General features: G+C 37.6%; 2 pseudogenes; one reads left to right on the top strand and one right to left on the bottom strand.

The window, feature by feature from the left end:
* Window positions 1–3,555: 3,555 nt before the first annotated feature.
* Window positions 3,556–10,194, bottom strand: LOC111628655 (annotated as a pseudogene).
* Window positions 10,195–16,546: 6,352 nt separating this feature from the next.
* Window positions 16,547–19,860, top strand: LOC111628654 (annotated as a pseudogene).
* The last annotated feature ends 2,820 nt before the right edge of the window (window positions 19,861–22,680 follow it).

The following is a 22,680-nucleotide window of genomic DNA, read 5'->3' as shown; positions in this document are numbered from 1 at the left end:
TACGAAAATATTACTCGCACAAAGATGGCAAAACGGTTTATGGATTTTAGTTAGTTAGTTAGTTAGTTCAAGTTTTTTGGCACAAGAGCCATGAAGGCTATGCTGCGCCATAACAAAAGTTAACATTACACAAAACTACATATATCTCATAAGAAACTAATAAAACACAAAAACATAATTAAACAAAACAACAAAAAAATAACTATAAGTATATAATAAATAAATACCATCGACCCCCCTATAACATGCGTTCCTATAACGACAATTCCTATAANTCAAAAAGTTCAGGATTTTATCAAGATTTGACCTCTGGCCCAAAATCTCTCTCAAGCTTGCATTTCCAAAATGCTGTTTACGATTTTGATCGAAAGCAATGCAGTTGCAAAGTATGTGTTTTACACTTAGAAAGCAGTTGCAATACTCACATACTGGCTGGTCTTCACCCTTCAAAAGGTATTGATGAGTCAACCGAGTATGCCCAATTCTCAAACGAGTAAGAATAACTTCAGATCTCCTGTCGTACTGTTTGTTACGTGTCCAATTTTCTATCGTAGGTTTGATCTCGTGTAGTTTATTCTGGACTTGTGCATTCCACATGTTTTGCCATCTCTCTGCTAGTCGTTTTTTAACTACTAGCTTTAAATCACCTCCTTCAATACACATTGTATGCTGTGAAGGACTAGCTGACTTTGCAGCTGTTTCAGCTTCATTTCCTTTTTATACCTACATGGCCTGGGACCCAACAAAATTTTACAAACAAATTACTCGCAATTATATGGCAAATCAGTTTTTGAATTTTAATCACTATAGAGTAAGAATTAGGTTTGCTCGAGATCAAAGCCTGAAGTGCACGAACTGAGTCAGTGTAAATCACACAGCAACGATGACCTTTCCTATTAATATACTTTAAAGCTAGATAAATGGCATGCAACTCTGCAGAAAAGATTGAAGAATATCGTGAAATTTGTTCTGCCACAATTTCATCCTGGCAGAGAAAGGCTGAGCCAACATAATCATCAGATTTAGATCCATCAGTGTATATATGAATTAAATTCTTGTCACGGTGTTGAATTTCTGCAAAGTGCTGTCTGTAGATGTAGTCTGGGTTAAATTCCTTAGGAAATTGCTTTAAGCTAAGGTCAACATTTATCACAGGAGTTGACCAAGGTGTTATACTACAGACTTCTAGCTGTGGAATGTTGCATGTGTTCAGATCAATCGTGCTGATCACATTCTCCATTCTTATGGGGAATGTAGGGACACTACTAGGACGAGTTTCAAATAACCTTTTCAGCTGAGTATCTAATACTGTACAATCAACTGAAGGTTTAGTAAAAGATTTTTGTTTTATATAATAAAAGAGAGACAACTGCTCTCTCCTAAGAGATAGTGGAGGCTCATAAGCATCCACATACAAACTTTGTACAGGAGAAGTTCGAAAAGCACCAGTGCACAAACGCAATGCTTGATGGTGGATTGGATCCAGCATCCGAAGAGTAGATTCTCGTGCAGAGCCATAAACAATGCAACCGTAATCCAGCTTTGAGCAAACAAGAACCCTATAAATCCTGAGCATTGAAACTTTGTCTGCTCCCCAGGATGAGCAGCATAGTACCTTTAATAAGTTTAGAGTTTTTAAACATCTACTCTTCAGGTTGCGCAAGTGTGGCAAAAATGTCAGTTTTTGGTCAAAAGAAACACCCAAAAACTTAGTCTCATTCACCATTGGGATTTTATCCCCGTTTAAGTAAATTTCCGGATCCAGGTGCAAACCACGCCTTCGGCAAAAGTAAATGCACGACAATTTCTCTATGTTGAAACTAAAACCATTAATCTTTGACCAATGTTCTATGTAATTTAAGGAAATTTGCAGTTGTCTCTCGATAAAACTCATGTTGCTAGACTGGCAGAAAATCTGAAAGTCATCCACATACAAAGAGTGTTTCACACTAGAAGGAAGACAGTTAGCTATGCTATTAATTTTAATTAGGAACAGAGTCACACTCAAAATACATCCTTGAGGAACACCTTCTTCTTGGACAAAAGACCTAGATAGTGTGTTGCCCATCCTAACTTGGAATCTTCGATTCTCTAAGAAGTTTTTTATAAAAACTGGCAAATTACCCCGCAATAGATCAATGGCAGTAAACGTTCTCGTTGGGGCATAAAAGTATGTCACTTCTTCCGTGTTAAATAAATATAGCTGCTGATTGCCTATAAATCTCTGAATGACTCTGCCACGACGATTAATGTCGGGACTACCCCACATAGGATTGTGGCCATTAAAATCACCAAGTAAAAGGAATGATGTTGGCAGCTGTTCAACCAAGACATCTAATTCATCCTCATTGACTCTGACATCTGGTGGCATGTAAATAGAACAAACTGTGACAGTTACTCCAATAGAAATTCTGACTGCCACAGCTTGCAAATCAGTGGTTATTTGTATCGGTAAAAATGGGATGTGGTTTGAAACCAGGATAGCCGCAACCCCACTGGCACAGTTGTGGCTATCATCATCCTTGCGATAGAGATTGCATCCTTTTATAAAAATATTTTCTCCAGGTTTTAAATGGGTTTCCTGAAGTGCCACGCAGAGAGATGAAGTAGATGATGTCAAGTGTTTAATGTCAGAGTAGTTGTTGCAGAAACCACGACAGTTCCATTGGATTATTTTATAATCCATTATGTGTTTGAGGCAGCATTCTTTGTGAAGGTATCCCTCTTTAGTTTTACGGCTGATTTGCCTTTTGGAGGTGAAGTTGGTGGAGTCACCTCCTTATTAATCTCCTCATCAGAGAAGTCAGAGAACTCACTCATAGACTGAGCCTCTGATCTCTTAGATTTGGAGATGGCTGCTTTTAATTTTTGATTGTTGAGCAGGTTCTTAGCAGCCTTCTTAAAACCCACGTTTCTTGTTATTACCCCTGTTTTAGGTAGGGGTGTTTTGTTCTTCTNCTTAATACTTATTAATTTTCTTCAAACTTGGTTATTTCTTATTAGTATTAAACACTTTTGGTTAGTTCAGATAATAAAATTTGAAAAATACACTAAATTCTAGATTCACGTCGAGGTGTAGAAAAAAAAAACCAATGTGACAAAATATTATTATATCGATTATTACTTTTTTATGTGTCTGCACTATAAACAGATTATTAATATTATCCAGCATTATGAATTATCAAGTGCTAGATTAATTGACTTTTACTGTATTATATTCTTACTTATTTAATAGGAATCTAATAATAGATACAATTTTTGCTGTGAAATGTGTGATAAAAAATCTCTCTATAAATCAAGATACAAGGAGCATTTACTTACTCATTCTGATGAAAGAAAATTTCAATGTGAATTTTGTAACAAAACCTTTAAACAGTCTAGCAGTTTAAATCGACATATAAAATACGACCATATGGAATTAGTAAGAAATACTGTTAGATAATTAAAATACAGTAGAACCTCAAAAACTTGGTTTTCGATAACCCGGCACTCCGGATAACTCGGTCACACCCTGGCAGGGCAAAAAAATCATTAGTTAAGCTAGGAATGGGGCCCTTACTTGAGTCGCATGGGTCTTACAGACCCAGTGTTTTTAATATGAGATAATTCAATTTTATCTATCGCGTAAAGAAACNTCACGCGCTGAATCTCTTTCTCTCTCTGCCATGCAGGGCATTTTCGGGAGTAGGAAGGATGGGCCTCTTTGCAGTTAACACAGCATGGGGTACAGGTACACTCGGTACTCTCGTGACCTTCCACCCCACACTGTGCACATACATTCTTGCCACGGCAACATGCCTGTGAATGTCCAAACCGCTGGCATTTAAAGCAGCGCAGCGAGTTTGGAATGTATGGTCGAACTGGGCAACGCAGATATCCTGCTGTAATTACAGATGGATTTATCAATAATGGAACCCAGGATAGTCTTAACGCCTATTGAAGAGGAGATGGAGGAAAAACAGATGGAAATAAGTCAAGCAGCAACAAGCGCCTCAGAAGAGACCGAATGCATCTTACTTAACGATGCAAATAGAATATTAGGAATTATTTTAGAGCTTTGTCCGGAGCATACAAATTCTGGAATAAAACAAGAGAAAAGAGTGAAGATTAGAGAAAATATCACTAAGTTATACGGGTATATGCATGAAATGTATGCAATTGTTAAGGAGGTCAGAAAAAACAAAATGCAGCAGACGAATGACTCACAAATCACCAGGCCAACCTATAGCGAAATAACAAAGAGGAATATTAAACCTAGTGTGACAACAAAATCTATATCAAAGTCATTAACAGCAAAAATACAAAATGAGGGCATGGGGGAAATCATGCAGTTTTGATATACCCAAACACAGAGCAAACTGATAAGGATGGTGAACGATTGACAGGAGACGAAATAGCAGCAACAATCATGGAAAGTGTTAAACCCCAGGAGCTGGGGATTAGAGTAAAACACATCAGGAAAATCAAAAACGATGGTATATGCATTCGTGTCCATAACAACAACGACGGGGAAGTTCTTCACAAGGCAATAAAAGAGATTAACGATATAAAGAACAAAATTAAATGTCATGTAAGTGAGGGCCGTAGGCCAAGAATAATTTTGCTTAACGTACCAATCTCAGTGACAGAAAATAACTTAATAGAGACAATATACAGGCAAAATGAAATATTTCACAATATAACTTTAGAGCAATTCCAAAGAGAATGTCGAATAAGCACTATCTTAAATAGAGGAAAAGTGAAAGAAAATTGTCGTAATATAGTCCTTTCTGTCACATCACAAATACGGAACACAACTATTAAATTCAAATATATTTCTATGAACTGGGCCAACGTCCGAGTAGATGATTTTATTCCCATAACACGCTGTTTCAAATGTTGTGGGTTCCATCATATGGCCAAAGATTGCAAAGAAGAAACCAGATGCAGTCATTGCCAAGGGGCACATAAATTCAAAGAATGTGAAAACAGACATAAAATCGCATGCTGTATAAACTGTGATAAATTTAATAGAGGCCAACCAGCTGAAAAACGAATACCAACTAATCATAACGCCTTCCACCAAAATTGTTCTACCTTAAAGAGGATCAAGGTACAAACGATTAAACAAACGGACTATGGCCTGTAACAGTAATGGGAATAATACACAGGGTACAGCAAACACACAGGCCTCCAACTGCCCCATGTCCACGGCTCCAGCAAATGGTAATCAATTCACTCTTAATATCCTCACAATCAACGTACAAAGATCAAAAGCTGCATCTTCTTTTGTCCAAAAGATGGCTGATGACCACGGAGCTGACATTATTCTTTTGCAGGAGTCGTACTTGGTGCATAATACAATAGTAAGGTACGGTAGGTGGAGGATATTCTCTCATTCAGAAAATAATGATACAGTTAAAACTGGAATATTAATATGCAACAAGGAAATCAAGGCTTATTTTTATCCACGGCTCAGCACCAACCATGCGACGACGGTTCAAATCCAATTCTCGGACAATCAGCTTTACATTTCATCCGTATACTGTTCTCCAAATGAAGAAATTCAAGAGCTTCTAGATGACCTTCAAACAATAGGTGGAAATATGGGAAATCAACCGTGGATAATTAGCGGAGATTTCAACTCAAAGTCACCAGTATGGTTCGCGCCGGAGGAAGATCCTCGTGGCTTTAAGGTGGTGGAATTTATGGCAAAGAAGGGGTTAGCCTCTTGCAACAGCAGCCCCCTTCCAACTTATTTCTGCCCAAGGGGCGAGAGTTGGGTAGATCTCTGTCTCGCAAACTACAAAGCACACAAAAACATCTTAAGTTGTATGACAATGGATGAAAATAGCGCAAGTGACCACAGGTACCTAAAGACAATTCTGGAATTCACAAGCCTAAATAATCATGACAAGCATAAATTGGTAAACAAAACTGACTGGAACCATTATCAAGACTTGTTTAAGCACTATTGGGCAGCACCAGATCAGAAAGAACTTCACAATATAACAAATGGAGAGGAACTAGCTGAACACCTGACAACAGCCATTCTAAGATCTTATCAAAACTCTACAAAAACAAGAAAGGTCAAACACATCAACGCACCATGGTGGACACCCGCACTGAACAAGCAAAGGAGGAACGTGAAAAGGCTTTATAAAGAATTCAGGAGGGAAACGGATCAAAACATAAAAGAGATTAAAAAACAGGAGTACATAAAAGAATTTAATGCATATAAAACACAGATAAACAAGGCCAGGACAAGTGCATGGAAGAAGTTTTGCTCAGATATTGGAAATAGGAAGAATTGGAGTGATCCATACCACATAGTGTTGAAACAAAGGAAAGCTATTGTCATACCAGCAAACATCACAAAAGAAGATGGGACATTTACTAGGAATGTGGAAGACACCTATAATTATCTATTAGACGTTAATTTCCCAGAGGATGACCCTCATTTAGACACGGAAAAACAGAAGGAAATAAGGAACAGCACGATTTCTCCTCCAGACACAGCGGACGATATTCCGTTCACATATTATGAAATTCAGGATGCCATCAGAACCTTAAGAAACAAGAAGGCACCAGGGTTTGAGGGTATAAGCCCTAAAATGGTTAAAAAAGCGTTCGAGGCGGTTCCAACGGCTTTTGTGATAGTTTACAACAAATGTCTGGAACAAACTTGTTTCCCAAAATGCTGGAAAAAAGCCGTAATCAAGTTCATTCCTAAACCAGGAACCAATAAAACCAAAAAAGCATCAGACTTTCGACCCATTAGCCTCCTGCCTGTGTTGGGGAAGGTATATGATGGCCTCTTAATTAACAGAATAAACTTTCATATCTATAACAACCAGTTAATGCATAATAACCAATACGGATTTGTCCCAAAAAGGTCGACTTACCATATACTATACAAAACTGCTCAATTCATAAGGAACGCTTGGGACAAGGGGCAGCACGCCCTAATGATATCCATAGATTACAGACGAGCATTTAACTCGCTATGGTGGCCGGCGCTGTTCAGTCGGCTTAAACAGTTCCAGTGCCCATCAAACCTATATAAGACATTGAAGGACTATCTAAATGAAAGAGAGGCTATAGTAGACGACACGGATTATTCAAGAGCTAGAAAGGTAAATCGCGGCTGTCCACAGGGGTCCCGATCGGGACCCGGTCTGTGGAATATAATGTATGATGACTTACTCTGCATCGCTCCCACAGGAATTGGTGTTCAGTGGACACTCCAGGGATTCGCAGATGACACCTTGGCCCTCCTGGCAGGGGTGAACAGCGAGAAATTACAAATGGAGGCGAATAAACTTTTAGACATAATATATAAATGGAGTAGCGAAAACAAACTGGCTATTAATATCGACAAATCAGCATGTATGTTATTGTCAAAAGGTAAACAATTGCAAAAACCCCCATCTGTTAAAATAGATAACAAAAGAATACCTTACACTACTAGCTTAAAATACCTGGGCATAGTATTCGATCAAGGCTTGAAATGGAACAATCAAATAGACTACGCTGGTGAGAAAGCTGCCAAAATGGCGAATCTTCTATGTTATCTAACGGGTAAAAAATGGGGGATGAATAAAGACACCTTGTCGAATATATACAAGCAAGTCATAGAACCCATTCTGCTGTACGGGGCCCCAATATGGGGAGAGGCAGCCACGAAAGCACATAACAAGAGGACACTACAAAAAATTCAGAGGATATGTTTACTGCGGATGACAGGGGCTTACTGCACGGCACCGACATCGGCCCTTCAGGTACTATCTGAACAACCGCCAATACATCTCAGAGCAAAGGAAATTATGGCAACTTGGAGATTAAATAATCTAGAAGTTCATAAAGAAAAAGAAAAGGAGTTAAGAAATTACATAAATATAGGCTTGCTTCCAAACATGGATACACATGACTTCATTCCTAAAAACTCAGGGATAGCGCACAAATGCTTCTTTCATCCGCAGTTACACCCAGCCAAACTGCCCAATATCATAACGGACGGGCAGGTAAGGGGGAGCAGAACGGCACACATACTATACACGGACGGGTCAAAGCAAAACAAAGGAGTGGGTGCAAGCATCGTCCACCTAAATGATAATAGGAATATTTTCATTTGGAAAGAGGGTTTTAGGCTGGAAGACACCAGGACTATATTTGAAGCGGAGCTTTTTGCCATATACAGGGCAATACAGTACGTGAATAATATTAACTATTTAAGAAACAAACATGTGACAATATGCTCGGATAGCAGAGCAGCTTTATTAAGCATAATCAAAAAGAACTCGGACAGCGAAGTACATCGTAAAATTAACAAAGAACTGAGCAATAACAAAGGCAGCATTACGTTAATGTGGACACGTGCCCATGTGGGGGAAAGTGGCAATGAGGAAGCCTACAGGACAGCTAAGGAAGCAGCAACAAGTGATAGTGAGACAATAAATCTGGACATATCATCCAACCAAATTAAAAGGTTGACACATAACACTATGCTTCACATGTGGCAGAGGCAATGGGAGGAGGAAAGGACTGGGAGAGTGACCTTCAGTTTTTTCCCCAGTGTCTTAACAAGAATTCAACTCAAACACATCACCATCAACTACATAAGCACTCAATTACTAACCAACCATGGAAATTTCAGATCGTACCTTTACAGGTTTGGCCACAGCGACACGGAAACATGCGACTGTGATGGTACTTCAACACAAGATACCAATCACCTAATATATGAGTGCGATCAGTTTCAACTACAAAGACACAAATTAATACAAGTGGTAATCCAACAAGGACTAAACTGGCCATGTGACAATAAGGATTTAGTAGAAAATAAGGGTGTCTTTGAAGAGCTGCTAAACTTTGTTAATTCAACTAAGACATTAGAAATTAAAAGCAGCGAGGGAGATTGCAGTAACTAGGACTTTAGGAAGCTCTACAGGAATCAATCATCATCAACTATTACTGGAGAGATAGTATCCAGGGAGGACAGTTCTCCTCCCTTCTCTCATTTATCCACGTGCCAGGTCTAGTCAGGTCTGGCGGGTTGCGTTCTTCGGGCAAGTCTCTATAATGGACTACAAGCTGTAGTACTACTCTTAGCAACCCCCATCGCGCAGGATTCACTTCATTGTAAGCACAAGCGGGTGCATCATTATTTAATGTAAATCAACTTTCAATTTTATTTGTAATTTTATCTCTCTGTATATATTTTTTGGATATAATAAAGTCCCGATGCGAGGCGCCCTGAGATCCCTCCTTCCTCTTCTTACTTCTTTTCCTGTCTATCTTCATCCACTGTCGGCCACTGCCAAAGTTCTATCTCTAATGTCTAACTCTTCTCACTTCTTTTCCGTTCTAGAGGATATACCTATGAGTAATGCCTCCTATCCCAATCAATAGTATGTCTATAGTATGTAATTACAGATGGCAATGTCGGCTTGTTAAATGTCAGAATTAGGTGTTTAGTAGGTATCACCCTTCCATCTCGACGAATAGAGATGCGTCAGACATTAGTGACACCTTGATCCGAAAGGCCCGTCAATAGATCTGATTCGTCTTCTGACATCAAGTCTGACTCAGATATCACACCACGTGAGGAGTTTAGACTTCCATGTGGTGTGACCAGAACTCCCATTTCTCCGAGACTTTTTGTTGCCAAAAGCCTTGCTGATTGTTGAGGTGACGCTGTCTCTATAAGTAAATCCCCAGACCTCAACTTTTGTATTTTTTTCAGGTGCCCAATGGTAGATTCAAATAGCTTTTGAATCAAAAAAGGAGAGCATTTGGACAGTGGTTTATCTCCCGTAGCATGTATTATCAAGTATGCAGGCTCGCTGAAAAGTTTTCCGCCATTTGTTATTTGTTGTTCTGTACTATGTTGGAGTTTTAGATTTTTAGAATCCATATTGTTCAAAAAAGTTCAGCTCCTAGTGACCCCACCCACCATGGGGCCCAACAAGGGAATGCCGTCACATGGGAGACTCCCATAGACTGTCACACCAGGGTTTCCCAGGAGCTATACCCTCACAATGCAGTCAAGAAGAGCACATCTTGTCTGACGTGTCCGCCCGATCTGCATCAATCAGTTGACTCCAAGCCGAGGTCAAGAATGACTCAACGACCAGCCGATTGACTCAAACAGAGCCTGATTTGAGCCTCCCGTTTATCCGAAGCAGGGGCCAAAGCAGTGTGTTGGGGACGTTATGTTGCCCCTCAACTACCAGGATCCCCCTTTCCGGCATACGGGATACCACGCACGGCAAACACGTGGGTGGGCATTCAGATCCCAGGGATGGTAAAGATAAGTTACTAAACCATCTATGGGAGGTCCCCTCACCACGGACAGGAACCCACATCGAGGGGAAATTATCCACAGTCCAAACTTATATAAGTCCTGGAAAGTGAAGCAATCACAATAATTCTCAGATCAACGATCATCACCAGAAGCACGGTGAAGATGAAATCACCATCCATCTTAGAGAAGTCCTGGGTAGTGAAAGCTGTAACATCATCTCTTCGGGGAAGCGATCCAACGTTTGGAAGAGCCGCATTAGTGCCAATATACATAGCACAGAAGCATATAACAAACGATGTAGCACACAGAAGGAAAAAACGGTCTGGTAGTCAGGCTGACAATCCTTTCATAGCACAAGTGTAGTAAGCAAAATACAATACACAAAACGATGCCATGTACATTACGTGGTGTTCACACAAACAAACCATTTTGAAGCATTCGAAGTACATCCAGGTAGTTAACAAAGATAAGTAGACCATGTCGATGCCATAAACAGAACATAGGCACAATAAGTTAAAGTGAACGTTCTCCTATTACCAAAAGGAAGATCCGCAGATAAAGTGAAAATATCATACGATCAGTGAAAGTCTGTGAAATGGGGAATACACAGCGTATATCACAACACAAAATAACAGAAGTATGGAGATGGTAGAAACATACGAAACACTACGACATGTTGATGCCATTAGCAACAACTCCAAAAGGTGACATTAAAATAAAAGTGGATACCCGAATGAACCGAAAAAGAAGAGCCATGTCCTTATTCATAAATGTAAGAGAGTGCACAGCAGTATGTCAAATAAAATCCTACAGAAAATAAGTTTCACCAGACAACAACTCAAAAAAAAAGATGATTCAAGAAATAAAAGTAACATTGAAGAATTTTTCAATTGACAGAAAAAATAAATCATAAGTCTCTTTATCCACTGTGAGGTCAGAAAGTGCACAAGGCCAAGAAATGTTTCTACCATTTAGAAAGGTACGAAGAAAATGCCTTTCAAGCTCAGTAATAAAACATTCATAGATATAGTGAAGACTACCATCAACGATGTTACATACCAGAGAAACATTGTTAGTATGAGAAGTAAAGCGCAATAAATACGAATTAAAGCATCCATGACCAGTGAAAAATTGGACAGAACGGTGAGTGACATCAAGCCAGGTATTCTGCATAAATTTCCTAATGTCAGGGAAGAATTGCTGAGTGATAGAAGAATTGGTACTCCAACCTGTTGCCACTCTGATAACATCTCGTCCCAGAAAACCGACTTAAATGTTTTAGTAGAAATCCAATTATAACTGATGGAAATGTTCAGATCATTAACAGCCTGTTTAGTGAGAAAGTCAGCCCGTTGATTGCCCGCAACCTCGCAATGAGAGCGAGTCCATCTGAAATAATACTTGTTGTCAGAGTCTACAAGTAGACGTTGTATATTAAAACCCAAATGATGAACCGCCTTCCTTCTAAGAGAGTTAAAAGAGGAAGAGAATCCTTGATAATAGCAATTTTTGCATAATTAGCACCACTTTCACACAACTCGATTGCACAAGAAATTGCATATAATTCCATCTGAAAACTACCGCAATGACGTACAATACAAAATAAACAAGAAAAAATTTCAATATTATAGCAATAAGCAACAAAGCTAGCACCAACATGATCATCATATTTCGAGCCGTCAGTAAATATAGTGATCGCACATTCACTAACAGATGATTCAAGAAATCTAATGGAGGCATATGGACTAAGAGAATAGCTAAAAGGAATGGTCTCCTCCCAAGACTCATCAGTAAATAAATTAAATAGTGATACAGGACAATAACTGCACCTGATTTTCCATATTTTCCATAAATGAGATATGCATTTATCAATAGGCGGCATTCTAAAGAGAATCTGCAAACTAGCATTAGGAGTAGTATTATAATCCTTTGTTATCAGCAAAAGAGCTCTACATTGTGCAGATACAAGTATACGTTTTTGGTGGACCTTTACAGCAGCATGACCCGAAATGCCACAGCCATATGTAAGAACTGGAAGAAAAATACTATCATAAATTGATCCCATAGCCGAGCTGAAGACCTCAAGTTGATCTGGCTATCTTGGCAAATGCATGCATAATATGACCAGTGCGATTAGTAATGTAGTGAATATGATTATTCGAGGATAACCGATGATCCAAAATTACACCAAGATATTTTAGTTCCTAAACCACTTTAATACTTTTTCCATTCATTCTAAGAGTCGGGACGCAGGTATAAAGATTTTGTTGTCCAGGCCTATTGAAAACAATAGCCTTGCTTTTGTTAGCATTAAAACATAGCCTATTAAGAGTCACCCATTCGAGTATCATATTAACTGCACGGTTAACCTTAGATTCCAATTCGGCACATGATTTCCCGCCGAAAAGAATGAAAGCATCATCTGCATAGGCCACCAAAGCATCCTGCTCAAAATCCTGACAAAGAAAATCATCAAATAAAATGATCCAAAGTAAGGGTCCTCAGGGCAACCCCTCAGAACGTTTTGATGAAAAGAAAGATGGCCAACAGAGATGGCAGATCTGTTATCTAAATAATCTTTGAAAAGCTGGTACAGATTACCAGCTACGGAAATTTGATTGTCCTGGCAGAGAACCAAAGGCCACCACGCAGAGTCAAAAGCCTTGCTTATATCTAAGCTAATGCCAAGAATATAGGTATTATTCACGAGTGAAGAGTGGATTTCTGATGCCTAAAGCCATATTGAAATTCATTAAGTTTACCTGATGTTTCCAGATGCCAGGAGAGTCAATTAGACATCAGTTTTTCAAGAACTTTACCAAGGATTGGTGAAAGAGAAATTGGTCTAACCTCATAAGAAGAGGGCAATTTGGGAGAGGGACAAGTTGTGCAACCTTACACTGCTCAGGAAAAATGCCAAAGTGTAAACACATATTATAGAGTTTAAATATAATATTAAAAATAATATTCCATAACTTTTAATGATATGAAGCCATGCTTTGCAATTTGTTTCTGCTTCTAACACAATAAAGTGCTATAAATTAAGACACTTGGCGAGTTTTCACATCTTTATTTAGTTTAACCTTGTATTCTCTCCCTGTATGCGCTGTAGTATCTGGTGTAGTTCTACCTTCGTCTTCTTCCAATTTGATGATTTCCGCCGTTTCAATATTATAACTTTTTAACAATATCTACTGTCAGGCCATCTAAAACAGCCGCCCTGCCTTTATTTAAATCACAAAATGCTGAATCCACCTCTTGGTATGTGAAATAAAGTGAGATCTCAGAGAAGAAAAAAACAAATCTGACAATCCGCAAAGATTTATGCCAAGCAGTGTCCTCATCATGAGAATCCTTCACGTAAAAAGTATCAAGTATATTATTAACAGTATCAGATAAAGTAATAGTATTAGATACATCAGTATGCAGAGTCGTGAGGACAGAATGCTTTTTTAATTTTCCAGTGCACAGTTTTGTTAGGTAACCCCAAGGGTTATTAGAAGCACGTGAGCAAAAATCTCTCCAGGATTGCAATTTCGTTTTGAGAATCAGATCTTTGTACTTTCGTTGATGACGTAGGTAATCCTCAGGTAACCCTGCTTGTAATATAAGATTGTGACAGCACTTATACTTGAGTCGCAATTGGACATTAATTTTGCGAGTGGCAGATACCTCATTGTTTCACCAGGGAACCAGCCTGCACCTAGGAGTTGACTTAGGAATATAATTATTACAGGCCCAGTAAATATGTCGAATACATTGGTCAATGACAATACAGGCATCCTCCCTTGAGTGACAATCTGGTATATTAATTACAAAATACAGATGATCGGAAATTTTTGTCCAATTAGCTTTTAAGGGATTAAATCGTGCTCCCCAAGCCAGAGACAGAGTAGAAGCACTTTCCCAAATCTTAAAAGTTATATATGGATGGTCAGAAATGTGAGGCCAGGACCACACACTCCCCCTCGGACAGAAACCGGCTGTCGAGCTAAAGTCAATATATCGGTGACTTATTACGTAAATAGGACCGGTGTGACCAAGGAACAAGGTGCAAGACGATTTAATTGTCGCATTCCAGCCCTAATTGACAGATTCACGGTCGTCAATCGTGAGAACGATCGAGGGATCGACCGTCGGGGAAACTTCGGACAGTCACCTTAAATCGAGTTCAAAGCAGGTCCTGCTGACACTCCTGTGGAGGGGGCGGCGGCTGAGACAGCTTCCACCTCTCCGGGACCGAAAAATAGACATTAGGTGACAATTTACGAGACCGTCATCCGGGAGAGGGCTTGACCCGACTCCGGAGGAGAACGGCCCGGACGGGGGTCAACTCGGCGACCCCTCAGCCCAAATCGCGTCCCTGGCAACAGACCCGGGACCAATAGAAGCGCAGAGGGACCAACATTTGGACCAACCAAAACTTCGGGATTTCGGGAGGAAAAAGTTTATAAAAGCCCGAAGTCCCAAGGACACGAGGAAGTTGGGAGTGAACTGTCGTGCGGATCACCAGACTCAGAAACACGTGAATCGGTACTAAGGATAGAAGATCGTGGGGACCGACCTTCCCAAGATCGAACTTTCTGTCCGAAGGTGCTTCAAGGTATTCTGCCCATCAACGTGGTCTGGAACCAGGAAAATCGTGTGCAGGGTGAGCCCAGCTTCCACTTCCTCCTCCCAGGGATCGTCTCCTGAGCGACGGACGAACTTCAGCTAGTCCTCCATCGAGTGGGATCTACTTCGAGTCAGCCGGATAGTGTACTTCCCGCATCTGTAAGCATGTTTTGTGTACAATAAACGCATTGGCTGTGGCTATATGGTCTCTGTGTGAGTCTTTGCGTCCAGCAAACCGCGACCCCCATACGGAAAAGGCTTTCTCGTGTCATCCTGACAGATCACGGGTAAAGCGAGGGTCATAACCTCTCACCCCAAGGGCTCCCTCCAGCAAGCCTTACAGAAAAATTGTGCTTATTAAGCACCTGCCAGTCGGCAATAGAGGTAAAACAACCACTAGAACAAGTAGTGACATCAATCCAAGAAAAATGTCTGCCATTGTCAAACGTAGGAGGTTAATGAGGATCATTTATAATAAGTAAATTATTTTGTGCCAAGAATTCCTCGAAAGCCTCGCCCCTATCATGCAGCAAGTCTCTACCCCAAGTCGGAGAGTGAGAATTAATACCTCCTGCAATTATAAAATTGGAAAAAGGGTATGACTCAAGTCTGCTTCACAATCATTTTAAATTAGTGGAGAAGGATTAGTTAAGGAATTAGAAAAATTAACTGATAAGCTGTTAGGAGGAAATAAAAAAGTATATAACAAAATTGTCAAAATTCTTGATCTATTATTAAATTCCGGAGAAATAACAGCTGATACAGCAAAAGAATATTATTCAAAATTTTTAACTAAATAAATGAGTAATTATATTAAGGTCAGAATCTATCTAACCAAATCTCAAAAAATAAATTGAAATCAGCCTTTAAGAATGATGAAGAAATATATTTACAAATAGATAAATCTAAACCTCCTAATCACGATATGTTTTTAACAAAAACTCAAATAAAAAATATTAATGAAGGAAAGAGAATAAAAATAAATAGAACACAATTAAAAAAGAATGGAGGCTTCTTACCATTTTTAATTCCTATTCTAACCACTTTGGCTACGGGAGCTTTATCAGGTGCTGCAAGATGGGGAGCTAGAAAAGCTTTAGATAAAGTAACTGGATCCGGATGTAATAAAAAAAAACTGGTGGACTCTTTCTTACCAAAGCCCCTTTAAGTCCAATATGGCCAAATTTCAAATTAGGAAAAAAAGGAGTGATTCAGAATTGGGAATATCCAACAAAATGATAAATCTATATCTATATCTATACTACTATATAGAGACAACATATTTTTCGTTTGCAACCACTAACCGTGAAAAGTACTAAACTAATCGTTACCAAATTTTAACTGCAGCATTTTTATGATCCCCAGAATGTTTACCACTAATCAAACCTACAGATTTTTTATTAATTAAATAAAACTGCAACGGATTTTTTCTGTCCATTTCTCTCTCTCTTCACTAGATGTACAAAATATTCTTCACATGAATTGTACAAAATATTCGAAATTTTACATAATTTAACAACACTTTCCATAATGCCGAGAACTGCGAAAGCACAAATAGGAAGAAAAAGTTCTAGAGCTGTTATTGTTCATAATTATAGACAACGTGAATCTACAGCAGAGCGGTCTGGAAGACTGGAAGAGCAACGATTTCGTTCGGCTGAGAATCAAATGCTTATAGTGGGGAATTTTTTAGGTTTCAAATCAGCTTTTGATTATCATCCTAAAAATGACTACTTGGATATGAAAGAGGTTCAAATAGGTAAAATGATCAAAATATGTGACCATTGTTTTGCCAAAAAATGGTATGATGAAACTCCTGGACTTTGCTGTGCTGCAGGTAAAATCGTCCTTGAACAACTTGAAGATTACATTAAAAATTTGATTATAGGGACAGATCCTCTTTCCATACATTTCTTAGACAATTCTAGACAATACAAAATTCTATTACAAATGACATCATTTGGAGCCAAAGTAATAAGAGAAGGGAATTTCATGCCTAGTTTTAAAATCCAGGGTCAAGTTTATCATTTGATTGGCAGTTTACTTCCTGATCCAGAAGACACGCCTAAATTTTTACAGATCTACTTCGTGTCTGAATCTGACCAGATATTAGCCTGATTGAATATAAACCCAACTTTGAAAACGGAACTCATTGAAAGATTGCAGAAAATCTTGCAAGATAACCATAATCTTATTCGAAGTTTCAAATATAATCTTGAGTCAAGACCTTTTCATGAATTGCACAATTTAAAATTAATCATCCATGCTGACAAAATTCCCGCAGGTAAACACAGAGGCCGATATAATGCACCTACACTTAATGAAGTAGCTGTATTATTAGTTGACGAAGACAAAGGTCCAAGAGACATTGTGTTACATGGTCGCGATTGTTGATTACAACGGGTTTCTGAGCTTCATCTATCGTACGATCCACTGCATTATCCTCTGATGTTTACTAGAGGAGAAGATGGATATCATATCAATATTAAACAGCATAATAACCAGGTAAAAACTGTTTCTTGCATGCAATTCTATGCCTACCGCTTCATGGTCAGACAAAATAGCCTTAACCATCTGCATCTTTATAGACAATTATTTAATCAATATTGTGTTGATATGATGGCCAAAACAATTTCTGAAAGGTTGAATTTTATACGCGTTAATCAAAAAAAGTTGCGCGCCGAACATTACATACATCTGCGAGATGCAGTTAATGCCAACGGTAATGTGACAGCTGCAAATTTAGGTCAACAAGTTATTCTTCCTGCAACATTCAAAGGCTCACCACGTTATATGCACGAAAAAACTCAAGATGCTCTTACATATGTTCGTATAAAAAGTCGTTCTGATTTGTTTTATTACATTCACCTGTAACTCCGCTTGGCCTGAGATAAAATGTGAATTAACAGGGAATCGGAAGTCATTCGATCAACATGACATAATTTCCAGTTTAGTTTTTCATCTCAAACTCAAAAAATTCATAGATCTGTTGATAAAACATGCAATCTTTGGTAAAGTTGCATGTTACATGTACAGTGTCAAGTGGCAGAAACGAGGTTTGCCACACAGTCACATTCTCTTATGGTTAGAAGTAAAAATTCAACCAGATGAAATTGATACAATTATTTCTGCTGAATTGCCAAACAAAAATTCCAATCCTTTGCTTTTTGACATTGTGTGCAAAAATATGATTCATGGCCCTTGCGGAGAGTTCAATATGGCATCACCCTGCATGAACAATGGTAGGTGTACAAAAAAATATCAACACAATTTCGTAAAAGAAACACAAACTGGGAATGATAGTTATCCAACTTATCGTCATAGATCTCCTGAAGATGGGGGATACACCACTTCTTTGAATATTCATGGTAAAACAGTACAATTAGATAATCATTGGATTGTATCATATTGCCCTTCATTATCAAGATGTTTTGGTGCACACATAAATGTCGAATACTGCCATTCGATTCAAGCAATCAAGTATATCTGCAAATATGTGAATAAAGGCTCTGATCAAGCCACTTTTTCTGTTCAAAATGAGAATGATAAAATAAGCAGCTATATCAACGGTCGTTACATATCTTCTTCAGAAGCATTTTGGAGATTCTTTGATTTTTCTATTCATGAACGATTTCCAGCTGTGATCCATTTAGCTGTATATCTTAAAAATAATCAAAGAGTTTACTTCACTGAGGATAATATTCACCAAGTAATCGATAATCCACGGAAAACAACAATGACCGCTTTTTTCAATTTATGTTCATCAGACTATTTTGCTAGAACACTTTTATATCACGAAGTTCCAGGGTATTATACTTGGTCAAATAATAAATTTTCTCAAAGGAAACGAGGACTAGATGTTGAACGCTATCCTGGAATCAAAAAAGATACAGCACTTGGTAGAGTTTCATCCTAATCAAGGCAAATGTTTTCATCTGAGGATGTTATTACATCACATTCGAGGTCCAACTTCATTCGAGAGTTTAAAGACCGTCAATCCTACTTTCAAAGCCGCATGTAATGCACTGGGCCTGTTAGAGAATGATAATCATTGGAAAGACTCTCTTTGATGCCTCCATATCAAAAAGTGTTTCGAAAATGAGAAATTTACTTGCTATTATTTTAGTTTTCTGTCAACCATCTGAACCTTTAATTCTATGGGAAACATTTCGAATGAATTTCTGCCAAGATATTCTTCATCGAGAACAAAATCAATTAAACAACTATGAATTGACGTTCTATGAAGAAATTTTTATTCAAGGTTTGATTGAAATAGAGGATAAGGTGGTCTTTTTTTCCCCAAAAAATATTTACATGATTTTAGTTTGGCTTCTCCTATCAAGAATAATCAAAATTATAATGATCCTTACAACTCTCTTTTCAGGCGTCCTTATGACATACACGAATCACATAATTTTGTAGCAGTTAATCTACCAAAATTAGTCGATGATCAGAGATACGCATTCAATGTTATTATTGACAGTGTGATCAATAATTGAGGCAAAGTATTTTTTGTGGATGCTCCCGATGGAACTGAGAAAACCTTTTTGATTAATTTACTGTTGGTTTAAGTGAGATCAGCCGAAGGTACAGCACTGGCTGTAGCATCCTCAGGAATCGCAGCGACACTTCTCAATGGAGGTAGGACTGCTCACTCGCCTTTCAAATTACCATTAAATGTATTTTGTGATGGAGAGTCCGTTTGTCCGATCCGTAGAAACAGTCCACTTGGAAAAATTCTCCAAGAAACATTATTTATAGTCTGAGATGAGTATACGATGAGTCATAGGGCTCATATTGAAGCTGTTGATCGATCTTTACAAGATCTTAGATCGAATAATAAACTAATGGGCAGTATAACCTTTGTTTTTGCCGGAGATTTTCGACAGACTTTACCTGTGATTCAAAAAGGTGCGAGAGCTGATACAATAAAAGCATGCTTAAAGTCTTCACGTATTTGAAACAGTATCGAAAAACTCTATTTTCGTACAAATATGAGAGCTCATCTTGTAAGAGGTGACCCTGCATTTCCAAAACAGTTACTGAAAATTGGTGATGGAACAGTAGACAACAAAAATGGCTACATCACTGTCAGTGAAAACATAGGTGAGATAGTGAATACACTCAATGATTTGATTTCTGAAATTTATCCCAATATTTCAGATTTATTGAATAAACCGTAACTTTGGTTGTGTGAAAGGGCCATAATTTCACCTAGAAATATAACAGCAGAAGAAATAAATACCATTATTTTTGAAAAAGTCAATGGTAACAGCCAAAAATACCTATCCATTGATACAGTTTTAAGCACTGATGATGCAGTCCATTATGTAATTTGTATTGTATTAAAATGTTAAAATGTAAAATATTAGTGAGTCCGCCAGGTGGCGATCGTTGCTGATGCATCACGGGAACAGTACCTGAGCGCTCACTTTGGTTGTAACCTCGAGACAATAAACATAACACATTATCCACAGAAGTTTCTTAATGGTCTCAGCCCATCTGGATTCCCACCACATAGATTAAAATTAAAAACTGGTTCTCCAATTATGTTGTTACGCAGTGTTCAACCTCCCAATCTCTGTAATAGTACCAGGTTACAAATTACAGCTATGCGTGACAATATCATTGAAGCTATAATTCCCACTAGACCAGCGACTAGGGGAAATTGCATTTATTCCTAGAATCCCAATGATTCCTACCGGTCTACCATTTCAATTTAAACATTTACAATTTCCAATTAAACTTTCTTTTGCTATTACAATTAACAAATTGAAGGCCAAACATTCCAACACGTTGGAGTGGATTTTCGTACGAACAGTTTCTCCCATGGCCAATTGTATGTAGGGCTTTCCAGAACTGGAAATCATAACAATGAAATAATTTTGATACCAACAAATGACAAAACTCGAAATATAACTTATTCAGAAGTTTTGTGACTTTATCTTTTATATTTTGAGATACTCGAATGCAATACTACACATTGATCACCCAAAAATAATGAATGAACAATTAGTTCAACTTTTCAAACTTCTATATGGATATAAGAGCAGACAAGGCTGCCACCGAGCATGCTAGTGATAATATAAAAAATGGAAAAGGTTTTAGGTGTGTGTTTACGGTTGATCTATTACCGAAAACAATTCGAAAATTTGAAAATGGTATAATTAATTTAGATATTTCAACTAGAGATGGCACACACTGGGTTTGTTATTATAATGACCCTAAATATCCCTTTGTTGAATTCATTGATCCTTTTGGTGAATATAAGTTAAAAAATGTAAGATTGAAATGAGAGATCATTCCAAAAGAAATCATAAAATATTTAAGAACATCTAAAAAAAAAATAAGATATAACTCTAGTTTTCTTCAGAATCCTACATTTGTTACATGTGGTTACTATTGCATGAAATACATAGTAGAAAGAAATAAAGGTAAATCTCCCATTAAAGTTTTATACTCATTTATACAAGAACCGAGCGAGTTTAATGAGAATTTTGTTTTATATAGATGAAACTAATAGTCTTAGATTCGAAAAATGCTGATAAATCACAAGACTTTACAATCGAGTTTAAAAATCCAATACCCGTAAATAATTCAAAATTAGCTCTGGAATCAATGTCTTCATGGGTTTCTTGGCATAATATCAATGAAAAATTTAATAATAATATCTTTAGATTTTTTGATAAAACAAAGTGGTATGACGTAACAATAGAAAATAGAAATTGCACTCTTTAAAAACTAAATAACTTTTTAGTAAAATTCTTTGGAATACCTCCTATAAAGTTTGGAATCTCTTGAAACTGAAGAAAAAATGAAGACCCTTTTAAAAGGATTAAAGAAAAATGCAAATTATAACGAAACATTTACAGAAAGATGGATATTAACCAAAAACAGTAACAAGATCAAACTGTGCATACCAATTAAACAGATGTTTGAATTTTTCAACGACTTTAGGAAAATAATATCAAACATTAATGTAAGACTTGTCTTCTGGAGAAATTCAAATAATAATATAATCTATACCTACGTTAACAATCCGAATTATAAAGTTATAATATCTGATATTTCACTTTGGTTACCACATATTAAGCTATATCCAGAACCACAAGTTAATTTTAATAGTGTATCTCTAAATCCCTCACCTGATATAAAAATTAATTGGTTTTCTGTCAGATTAATTAGAAGTAACATTCGAAATGGTTCTAGCGGTACAATAATTGTAAATACAACCACAGATGAAATCAGAAATATTTTTGTAATCCCTCAATATCAAGAAAAGGAAAACAATCAGAATCAAAATTATATGATATTCGATAACTCAGATATGATGAGATGTTGGTTAAGAATTAATAATGATAAATATCCAACGGAAGATTATAAAATTAGCTTTAAACCCGGAGAATTAGATTATTCGAGATATTAGAGAGTTTGAGGTACACGTATCAGCGCAAAATGTGTACGGCTGACGGTCCAAGTGCCGCCATCTGGCAATTCTACACGGTCGATAACAACATTCGCTTCGTGTAGAATGGCGAGTACAAGATCGGTTAAACTTCTTCATTTTTTTTCTCTTTGGGGTTAAAATTATGAACTATTTAATTAAGATAATGATTATTTAAGCATTTACGAATAGCATTGTGAAGAAACAGACGATTTTAAGTTCAGAAAATTTTAATTATTAAATTTTTTTTAGCGAGTGATGTAAAGTGTCGATAACATTTTTATAGCTGTGTTCATAAAATCTCTTATCGTAGTTTTCTTTTCAGAAGCAAGACTGA

This window comes from Centruroides sculpturatus, unplaced genomic scaffold, assembly GCF_000671375.1.
Source record: "Centruroides sculpturatus isolate CEXI.00-Female unplaced genomic scaffold, Cexi_2.0 scaffold406, whole genome shotgun sequence".
Classification (NCBI taxonomy): domain Eukaryota; kingdom Metazoa; phylum Arthropoda; class Arachnida; order Scorpiones; family Buthidae; genus Centruroides; species Centruroides sculpturatus.
This window is presented reverse-complemented; position numbering and strand designations above follow the sequence as displayed.